This window comes from Plectropomus leopardus, chromosome 11 (assembly GCF_008729295.1).
Source record: "Plectropomus leopardus isolate mb chromosome 11, YSFRI_Pleo_2.0, whole genome shotgun sequence".
NCBI classification, from domain to species: Eukaryota; Metazoa; Chordata; class Actinopteri; order Perciformes; family Serranidae; genus Plectropomus; species Plectropomus leopardus.
This window is the reverse complement of record NC_056473.1, coordinates 31,181,647-31,193,328: the sequence shown is the minus strand read 5'-3', so window position 1 is coordinate 31,193,328 and position 11,682 is coordinate 31,181,647. Positions and strand designations below refer to the sequence as shown.

The 11,682-nt window shown below is 40.5% G+C and overlaps 1 protein-coding gene across 2 annotated transcripts in view; it reads left to right on the top strand.

Annotated features, from left to right (window-relative positions):
- Window positions 1-11,682, top strand: part of gnao1a (guanine nucleotide binding protein (G protein), alpha activating activity polypeptide O, a) — a 120,436-nt gene that overhangs the window by 36,084 nt on the left and 72,670 nt on the right. The gene's annotated exons all lie outside the window — the stretch shown is intronic.

Genomic DNA, 11,682 nt, shown 5'->3' with positions numbered 1-11,682 from the left:
TGTGTGTGTGTGTGTGTGTGTGTGTGTGTGTGTGTGTGTGTGTGTGTGTGTGTGTGTGTGTGTGTGTGTGTGTGTGTGTGTGTGTGTGGTAAACGTGAGTATGTGAACAACGCCCCTCTGATAATAACGTTCCCTCTGCTCGCTAAAGAATAAAACAACCTGCANTCTCTGAGAGTGTGTGTGTGTGTGTGTGTGTGTGTGTGTGTGTGTGTGTGTGTGTGTGTGTGGTAAACGTGAGTATGTGAACAACGCCCCTCTGATAATAACGTTCCCTCTGCTCGTTAAAGAATAAAACAACCTGCACATGGGCTCACTTAAGTGTAGTTTAGGTAAAGCACGACAGGTTTCCTATATAGTTTCGGCACTCCACATCATGCAACCATTTTCATTTGTTTAAAATATTGCACAAGGAAGCCAAATATTGCAGTCTTAAAGCTATGCATTGACTAAACAACATGATTGACAAAGGCCCTGAAGGGTTTTATCTGTGCTCATTGTTGAACGCAAACATTTAGCAACTGTATTTAGACCAAACAAACATTGCTGTAAGAAACAGTCATTCAGAGCTTAAAGGATAAGCCTGGTGTTATTCTATATATTCTTACTGTCAACAAATCCCACGTAAAGATGGCGCCTATTAACATGTATTGTAAGTGTATCCCCCGCCTGACATGTATTATACTCCTCTTTCCGTAAAGCTCTATTGTTTCTCCACAACTATTAAAAACACATCACTGTTTCATTGGGTGACATGTTTCTATCTAACAATAAACACAGGCCATGTGGTTTATTTTGACTCACATAGAGCATCCTGCTTATGTAAATGCTCACTAGAGCACTATATTTGTACTGGTGTGCGGCTGAAAAAAGTCCCTGACAAATGTTGTGATTCCTCCTCTTTTGCTTACAGTTACTAAAATCTGCATTTCCCAGCTGTTTAAATTATTTAGTCTTAAAAAATATTATGTATGTATTATTTAAAGATCCGACTTTAGCAGAAACATTGGTCTTGGGATGAGAGCAACAGAGAGGCTGGGCAAGTTGGAAAGTTTCGTTCGACATTGCTGGTTTTGGTTTAGAACTGCAACAATTAAGGAGATTTAAAAGATCACTTGAGCTTGACGGCATCCAACATCCCTCTGTCCTTAGACTCCTTAGATGAGGAAAAGCTGCCCTCAAAAACCCGTTAACGGGGGGAAAAAAAGGTAGAAACCTCAGGAAGAACTGAGGAGGGATCCCTCCTCCAGGACGACAGGCCCGCAATAGATGTAGTGTGGAAAGAAAGGATCAACATAATATGGTTACAGTGAACCATATGACAGAATGATTCACAGAGAGAGATGCAGAGCAACAACAGCAATATTAACAATAATGACAAATAATAGTAACAGAAATATGAGTATGTTACATGCATGTATGTGACAACGATAATTAAATGTGTGATAATGTGAAGTTTGACTTATAGTAATAGCAGCAGCGGTCAGCATCAGGGCCAAAGAAAAATAGTTACTTTAAATATATATATTTACTCCATGAACCCACACAGTCCAGCGGGTCCATCCTCTCTCTGCATGGCTCAGCCTCCCCCTCATCTAAAGCAGGTACTCTACCTTGAGCCGACATGTTTACTTCCACAGATATTCTGTATCATAGCAACCTGATGCAAGTAAAGCTTTTCAGCTGACAAAAAAAACCAAAACACTGTGCTTCCAAAGTGCTCTCAAACGCTCCGAGCTGGGCGTTTCCTGATGAGCGCCTGGCGTTTTCAGCTGGGAAAAATAAATGCTTTGGTGGACACAGGCCCTCATACTTTAAAATGTCTTTGTCTGACCATGGCAGAGCAAAACTGGCATTTAATTGTCTTTTCATGTCTACAGATCCTGCAACAGGAATGCATTAATTAATACATTTTTAAAAATCTATTTGAAACCACTGTATAGTATTACATTTTGTCTCTGATTGCAACCATATGCTCCATCACTAATGATAATACTCATTGCTCTATTTTATGCCATTTCACATACCAAGCAACAAACTTCAGTAGTTTGTGTTAAATTATCCAGGAGCCTAGTGACTGCTGGTGATGCTTACAGCAAAAGTTAAAAAATTTAAATGCAGCTCCACTGCTAAAAATAATTCCCAAACCAGTTTTGGCTGCTCTGTTGTGGACTGACCCGAAAAACTTTTGTTTGACCTATTTTTTATTTTTTTTTGTAACAGTTTGACAGGGGACACCTGTTTACCATTATACTGACTTTAACCTTTAAACGCTGATATGAGCAAACTAACTGCATGGATGAGTCAGACATGGGTGATGCTGCATGTGACAACAGACAACTATATGACACTACATCAGCTCTTAACATGTGTGTCCATAGTGTCAACGTGTGTGTGTGTGTGTGTGTGTGTGTGTGTGTGTGTGTGTGTGTGTGTGTGTGCTTGAACATGTGACACACACACACACAAAGTTATGGATCAGAAGCTTTGAATCGGGTGTGTGTGTGATTATAGATTCCCTCCAACCAGGTTAAGAAGGTCATTGTATGGACACAGCTTCCGCTACACACACTCACATTCGGATGTTTGAAGTTTCAGTGTGTTGTGGAGAAGAGTGTGTGTTTGAAGTGTGTATTAGTCTGCCACCTTCCTGCAGTGCTCAGCTCCCTTTGATTTTCGTCTCCTCCCTCCCTGACTTCTCTTCTGTTATTTCCAGCTTCCTTTCCTTTGTCTCTCCCCTCCTCGCGTCCTCTCTTCTCCCGTCTCTCCTCATCGCCTCCTTCCTCGTATCATCGTTTCACTTTTTTTCCCTCTCTCTTCTCAAATCACTCTCCTCCCTTCTTGTTTCCTATTACTTTTATCTCCTCTCATCAGCGTTCCTTCCCTGTCGTCACCCTCTCTTGTTAAATCATGTCACAGGCGCACTCTCTTTGTCTCCCGGTAGCCTTGCAATCACCAATCCAATCTGTCCATCCAGTAAAATCCAATACATCAATACCTCTACGGCACCTGATTGCCGGGATCAGTCAATTCATCAAGACATCAGATCTTTAGTCCCCCCCAGACATGAGAGGTCGCTACTCTGTGGGTTTCTGCAGCTGGCTAATTAACACACAAACAGGGACGCTGAGGATTTTAGGCCAGCTGTGTGTGGATGCTGAACATGTGAGTGTGTGCAGAGAGATAAATATAGTAAACCAGAGAGAGGGAGAACAGAGAGAAAGAGTCCGCCTCATGAAAGCGAGATTGTCACAGCGGAGAAATGAACCGTATCCTAGCAACAGAAAGGAGCATGATCCCGTACCTGAGATTTGGGGGGCATTTTTTTTCTTCTATCTTTTTTTCCATCTGTGTTAGAGGTAAATTTTTGTGAGATTTTGCAGCATATATTCTATTATTTATAACAGTGTTTCACCTAGGCTAGTTATTAATTGCCAACCCAATTAATAACTAGGGGTGTAAATCACAATTTTACTCCAATAATGTACATAAAACATTCAACAAAAGTTCTGAAATCCTGTTAAATAATAACAGTCAAGGGTAATAGATGAAACAACTGTTTTTTGCGTGTCACTATGATTAGCTCAAAGGACCAATACATAGAATTTAGGGGATATATTTTCAGAAATGGATTTTTTTTTTCTTTAGCTGGTTAGTTATTACTTTAAATAAGAAGTGTTCTGTTTTCGTAAGAATGAGCCGTTTATATCTACATAGGGGAAAAAATCATGGAAGTCTGTTTTACAAGCCTGTATAATAACACACGATGTGTCCAAGACTGTCAGGAAATGATTTCAAATAGTTAAATAGGGCTGAAGATTACGCCCTTGGCCCAAATCCCACAGAGAAACTAGCGTGAGCATGAATAACAGTAAAACACAGTAAGGACTCCCAAACTGAAAAAAAATGTGAATGCACATTAGTCGGGTAAAAAGCCTAAAATGAATGAGATATATCCCGTCTGTAATTATTTCCTCTGGAAGGAGCGGGCAAAGCGGTGGTCGGGGAAACACGCAAGAGTCCAGTCAAGTTTTTCAGTATTCACAGAAGAAGAGATCCACAAATATTCAGTTTCACTTGGACACTGGAAGCTGTCCAGAACGCTGACAGCATTTCACTGTTGGCTGCACTGAAGCATCATGGCTTGGTTCAGTAGCTTGTTTGACTGTCAGCCTTTGGTTTGAATCGGAGGACCAGCTGGGACCTTCCTGCGTACAGTTGGCATGTTCTCTTTGCTCTCCCACAGTCCAGAGACACGCAGGTTTGGTGAATTGGCCGCTATAAATTGCCTGTAGGTGTGAATGTGAGTATGAGTGTGTCTGTCTGTGTGCGCCAGCCTCTGTGATAGACTGGCAACCAATGCATAGTGGGATGGGCTCCAGCGCCCCGCGACCTTGAAGCCGGCTAAGCGGTTTAGAAAATGGATGGGTGCCTGACTCAGAAACCTCACAGTGATGCTCAGTGAGGAGGAAACGAGCATTGTACATTTCCCCAAGAGTGTGTGTGTCATCAAAATGTTAGGTTAGGTGACTTGTGTATCATTAGGTTTACATCAGTTAATCTACTGATTATCCTCTTGATTAATCACTAAATCTTTCTTTGAAATGTCATAAAATTGAACATTTAAAAAAAAATGTTAAAAAAGCTGTTTATATAACATAGGGAGCAGCTCCTTGCTTATGGAAGTCGGCATGTTTCTATAGTAACCCATTGTAGCGTTTTCGTGGTGGCCACCGACATTCTCCTACTCGCCTTATACACAGGAGAAGTTTCAGTGTGTTGCAATCTGCAACATCACTGCAAGATGTCACTAAATACTAAAAACTAGACACTTAAGTGCCATTTAGCACATGCAAGCACACAAAATAAACTAAGATTATTGGCATTTAGCTCAAGGGCCTAACAGTGCTCAGTGTAATCCTCAGATCTTTAAAAAGTCTTAAAAGGCATTGAATTCATTAATTGGAAAAAAAAAAAATCAATTCCTTTATTGGCATTTAAATGTCTTAAATTAATATTTCAAAAGTCTTTTTCTGACATTATATTGTAAGATTTTAAAATAAAAGGTAAAATCTTATATAACTTTATTTATCTATTTTTTTAATATATAAAATTTCCTGAATTCCTCTCGCATAAACTTTAACAATTAAGTAATGTTTTTGGCAACATTGTCCTTAACCCTTTTTATTCAGTTTTAGTTGTTGTTAAAATGTTTTTTAATTTAATTGTCTTAAATCAAACTTGCCTTATGCTGCAATAACCCTGTGTTCAGTTTATTATCATATATGACAAAGAAAACCTCAAATATGTGTGTTTTTCTTGCTTTAAAAAATGACAGGACATTTTGTCAATGGCTATTAAAAAATCATCGCTACATATTGTATGTATAAATAAGAAAAAGTCTTATTCAATTTGTCACAGGGCATTGGGGTTTCACAGAGCGATAAGAGGAATAATCTGAGTCTAAAGTTGCGTTTAAGGCAGAATAATGTTTGTTATTTCTGATATCATCAGCTGCGGAGAGCAAGATGACTTCTGAGGAGAAACACATAGGGTGTGTCTGCTGTTTTATATGACTGCAACCCACTCAGTGTGTTTTTGACTCCACTTAGCTGCAGCCTCTCATTTCTTTGCCCTCTCGTCCTCCCTGCGTGTACGTCTGCGAACAAACAGTGCCTTTTAGACAGAGTAAAGCCTGCAAAACACGTCAGAGTGCATAACATCAGAAAGGCTCAGAGAAGGGCCTTAAGGGGAGGCAACATACACACACTTGCTCCCACACACAACTAGTTCTCCACCAGAGCTCCATAAATCACCCTGTAGCTCTCTAAAGCTGCAGATACACACACACACACACACACACACACACACACAGTGACTACGCAGCCTCTCTCTTGCTTACCTCCTCACTGTATTTGCAGACTGGTGCTGCCAGCATCATTTGACAGGCACATGGACCTGTCTTGCCACGCCACAACACTGCGCTGCAAAGAACAGGTCCATGATGCCTCACTCCTGTCGCCCCCGGTTACCAGGGCCGCCAGTCATCAGTGCCGGTTTGCTAAGCCCCTGCGTTGAGAGAAAAGTCTCACACTTTTGAAAAATCAAACACACAAACATGCATGCACAGATTAAGTGTCTTTTATGGAGTGGAAATTTAGGCAGCGAGAAGAGCTGAGATTGAGAATATAACTTTAAAAAAAGTAAAGAGCAACTTTGAATGAAAAAGACTGGTGATTAGAAACTTTCTAAGTCATAATTTGGGAGAATCATATCATTCCTGCTGTATATTTTTGTGAAGAATGATGTGGAGGGAGACAGAGAAAACAGGAGTGTTAGGGTCCTGCACAGCAAGCCAACAGTTGGATATCAGTCAGGCCACTTGTCTCATCTGTCTCCCTAGTTTTTGTGGCGTGCTCTGCATTATTGGCCCCTTGACAGCCTGTTTTTTTTTTTTTTTGTTGTTGTTTATTTGTTTTTTTACCCAATTCAACATGTTGAATTGACATCTGAGACAGCAGAGTCCGGTGGTGAATAAAATCACTCTAATTGGCAGTTCAGCTCAGTGCATGAGAAGTTACATTCAAGAGATGGAAATAGACAAATGACTAATGTCAAGAGAGCTCCAGATCGAAACAAACTTGTAATATTAAGACTATGTTTTTAGCCATTGAGCTCTATAGCATATGGGTGTTGTAATTTTTGTGTTCTTGTTCACTGGAGCAGTGTAAATATCCTTTGTTCTGTCAGCATCGAGTTTTGTTTTTGGGCGGTTTCACGGTTTACCAGGGTTTTTAGAAATCCCAAAGGTATGTTAGCCGGCATGTTTTACTTCTAACTTGGTGAATTAAGGATTTATTTTGACCAAACTGGAGCTGGTGATTGTTTGAACAGAGATTGTTTGGGTGAGTTTCGTTTAGTTTGAATTGTGTTTTATGATGAGTTAACTGAAAAAAAGTCGAATTCAAAACGTCTACAGTTGTATTTTTCTGTTTAATAAGGAAAATAAGTGTGACAGTATTACTTTCATTAACATTTTGTGGTAATCTATTCTGTATTTATTAGTCTGAAAAGCTGAATGTAAGTAGCGCATATTTATACTGTCACAAACTGTATGCCCTGGTGAAATTTAAGGGCAGTATGAAGGTATGAAATATTAACCCCAGCATCTTGAATCATCCTGTCGGTCTCCTGGTTTCCCTTTTTTAATGACTATCACAGGCTACCACCACCTGCTGGTATAGTTATTTCATCTTTCACAGGCGCAGAGCGTACGTGCTGGTTGGCTGTTTGCTGTCTTCGTGGTGTGTTCAGGTGCAACTTTTTCACCACTTCTTTGATATCGGTTTTGTGTTTCTGGGCGTTAAGGGAAACAAGTAGAAGTATTTTTTTTATTCATTCAATTTAACAACAGAACACAGTATAATAGTTAAAAAGAGATGGTTTTTAGTCAGTGAGTCACGTAGATAAGCTTGTGATCAGTCATGCATGAAGGCAACTGGCATTTATGTATGTCGGTCCAGTGGTCCAGTTTTCTCAAGGGCTGTGTGTTGGTTACCTCGGGGACTGGGTTCTCAGGTGCTGAGAGAGACAGAACATGGACCACATATCCCCCGAGAAGGAGAAGGAGAGGGAGGAGGGAGGGAGGGAATGTTCTCCCTCAGGTGTAACACATAATGAATAGAGTGATGGAGGAGAGAAGAAGAGCACAGAGAGAGGGAGGGAACACTGGAGACAGTCCTCAGGGGTTTAGCACATTGGCACACCACTATATGCCTCTGTGTGTGTGTGTGTGTGTGTGTGTGTGTGTGTGTGTGTGTGTGTGTGTGTGTGTGTGTGTGTGTGTTTGCAAACAGTGTGTACTGTACACACAACTGAACTGTGGGATCCTGTACCTGTGGTCGTAACCGACACAGCAACTGATGACATTTGGCCGTTTTACAAAGAAACAAACATGTGACGACATTAACGCTGGGTGCTTTATCAACCTGATCGATTCCACACACACACACACACACGAGGAGCAATGAGATGATACTGTGAGCTGAAAGAGCTTTTGTCAGCTGGTAGGGATTTTGCTTTACCCTTTCTACCAAAGCATCTCTGCCTTTTATAGCTCAGGTTGTATTACGCAATTGAGGGCAGTGTTGCAAAATAATGTGCAGGAATGCGTACAGTAAAAGCAGATTTGTAAGACTTTTGTAATACCTGTGTAGGTCAGACGTATTATTTATTGGAGGAGCAGACAGCAGACAATTCCAAGTAGTTATATTATGTACAGTTTTTCAAACAAATATTAAAAGTGTTTTTAAATCTTATTTTTAAAGGTGTTTCCATAACTGTGGCTGCAGTCTGTTAAAACAAACAATTGAAGTCATTTTTTTATCTTTCGTTTGTCAAAAAGTCAACTTTTGGGGAAGAATACAGCAGTAGATGGTGTTTGTGTTTGGTGCAGTTTAGACTGTTGTACACTGACATTCTTTGACATTGTTGTGCTTGAGTTGTTCTCTGTTCTGTGTTCAATCTGGCAGCCAACTGCTGGTGCAGCTAATTAGGCCAAGCTAAAAATAGACACCTGCCTATAAGATTCATATATCATCTCTGTCACATGACACCTCAGGAACCACCGCCCCGTTGTAAACCGGCTGGTCAATATTTTCCAAAATGCAGGTTTCATAGTTTGGTAAAGTAGACTAGAATACATTTGTTTTAGATTAGGAGTAAATATTTTGATTTTTTTTCCACTAGCAGTGATTACTGACATTTTTCTTTAATTTTGTTTATTTATTTATTTATTTTAATTTCCAGGGATACTCAGCTTGCTTTGCTTGGGGGGCAGTTTTACAAAATTACAGCAGCCTCATATGTGTTTCTTACTGATTAGGAAATTTCTAGGATTATGGCATGTTTTTTATGATTTTATGACTTTTCTAAGATTTTTGGACATTTGTTGTATTTTGGGACATTTCTAGGATTCTAGGACATTTCTAGGATTTTTAGGACATTAGGGACCCAGCTAGGAACTCAGGGGGTGTGAGGGATCCTCCACTGACACTTTTTTGATAAACAAGCTCTATTTTGATGCTGTTTCATGCACTTTAGTACCTTATGTATACTTAAAGTGCCAAAACAATTCAGTGTGAATCAATTTATTTTTGCCAACTAGATTTGGCCCATGGGCTGCAAGTCAAATATCGCTGACCTACAGTGTGCAAAGCAAAAAGAGTCAAAACAAGGTTCCTAAAAAATTGTATGAGAAAATTAACCAAAAGTAATCCATTTACTATGAGAAAAAGAATCACACAGATTTAAGTTTGAGTTAGTAAGTAAAAAGTCTGGTGTTGGGACTTTAACATGAACTGAATTGTGCTGTACTAGTATCCCTTAAATAGCTCTGTACTGTCAATAAGGCACTTAGCCTGTTAATTACACCTGTCTCAGAATACACAGTAACGTAATTAAAGTACCGCTCTGTAGCAGCACGATGCTTCGTACTCGGGTAGAAAACTGCAGTGTGAACCAAACACTGAAGTAGGCGGGGGGAGGGCTCAGTCTGCCTGGCTGCTAATTAAGCCAAACTAAAAATAGGCTCCAGGATATATGATTAACATATAAGGATGGATCATTATCAGTGTGGTATATAATAATATTAGCTAAAAACCAATGACCTAGATAACAAAATAAAAGCTAAAAGGACATTTTATGATCTGATACAAACTCATAAAACACTTAAATGCACCCTTATGTACAGTTGTATGTTGTGTGAACTGCCCTGATAAGAAGTAACGTCACATCATGTGATAGCAAAAGTCGTCAGAGTGGGTTTCGTCAGAGCTTTAATCCGTTAGAGAAGCTTCAGCAGATCAAAGCTGATAAATCTCTTACAGAAGCGTCATGCAAAGAAATATTGATCAAGATAAGAGTCTGCAGACTGGCCAGCAGCTCTGTGAGGCTGTATCACTGACTGTAAAAATAATGGATGTAGCTACCGTGTATCCCCTCGAAAACAACATCTAAAGAAGAAGTTTTAAAGTTGAAAATGAGTCTGTTTTCTCTCACAGGTGGTCTCCTGTGCTGCCGCCAACCTATCCATCATGATTATGTGCCCGTGAATCAACTGCAAATATTAAGACAGACAGTGGTTACATTATTGCTCTCACCAGGCATTAGCCCAGTTAGCCAGCCGTCACGCACACTGAGGCAAAAATCTTTAAACCTCAGCCTCGCTGGTGAAGCACACCTGTAATTATTACCGTGCCCGGGAGAGACGCGGTCATACCTGATGACAGAGAGGCAACGGCTTTTGTTTCTATCTTTCATTTTCTGTCCCTTTGTCTCTCTCTTTCTTCCTCTCTCTTCTTGTTGTGTCCTAGTTTTCCTGCTCGATGACGTACACATTTCCCTGAACACACGTGCTGCGTACACATATTCACATAGGGTGTGTGTGCATGTGTGTGTGTGCCTGCTGTGCCTTGTAGATGTAAATTATGAAGGACATTTGAATCTATATTTGATGACTGCTTCTTATTTAGAAACCAGCCATTTGGCAGAGCGCGATAGCTGCAGCCGCTGTGTGTGTGTGTGTGTGTGTGTGTGTGTGTGTGTGTGTGTGTGTGTGTGTGTGTGTGTGTGTGTGTGTGTGTGTGTGTCTGTGTGTGTGCGTGTGCGTGTGCGTGTGTGTCTGTGCCATTTTCTGTTCATGTGAGTGTATGTTTGTATCTGTTTATAGGGATGGAAGGGGTAAAAGGTTGCTGCTATTAAATTTCGCACCCATTGTTGCTGTGTGACCGTGTATTTTCATATCGTGAGGTCAGCATGGAGACTTGTCTGTCCGTGCCACTCTCACATGGAACTTATCAGATGACTTTACTTTAGATGTCTTTAATAAGGTTTGGTGCTCCGTCGTTTGTGTCCAGCCAGCATTTAGTTACAGACATGAAATCAAGTTTGTATGGAGTTATTAAACCAGTAATTAAAATCGATTTTCCTACCAAAGAACTTCTGACATTTGACTCACTGACATTTGACAAAACGAACTTTCCTGTGCTTCACTACAGATTGTGGCAGAAGAAAATCTGAATTAGTTGCAGAAAGATCGGCAGAGTCTAGCTTTTTCACTCAACCACCAGTCAAAACAAAGATGTAGACAGGAATGGCAGATGTGGGATCTGTTTCTGCTGGTGCCTCCAAAAAGATATAAAGTGAATATTGGTAGACGGAGAGGGTTAGGGACCCTGTCGACTCATGGCATTGCTCTTCTGTCCAAGTTTCTGTAAGTCAGAACAGAAGTTTTGGTGACCTTGCTGACCATATCAGTGTTGCCAGCCCGAGCAGGAGAGAGCTGATCTCTTTTTCAGTTATTTTTGTTATCGGGAAGACTGCTGGTGTTGATTGTGCTCGGCAGAGCCAGCAAAGATGAAGAAGGGGGCCCGGGGTGAGCAGGGGGAATGAGGGTTGGGGTTTCTTAAAATTACTGATCCATTAGCTGGATACTGTGTGTGTGGTGGGTTGTGTTCCAGGTAAGGTATGGATTGTATGTTTTTATGCCTTTGTACCAGTGTAGCCAGCTGGAGGCATTTTGTTTTCCGTTGTCCGTCCATCTGTGCTTATTTCTTCAAATTTGGCACAAACGTTAACTTGTACTCAACAATGAACTGATTAGAGTTTGATAGTTATCGATCAATG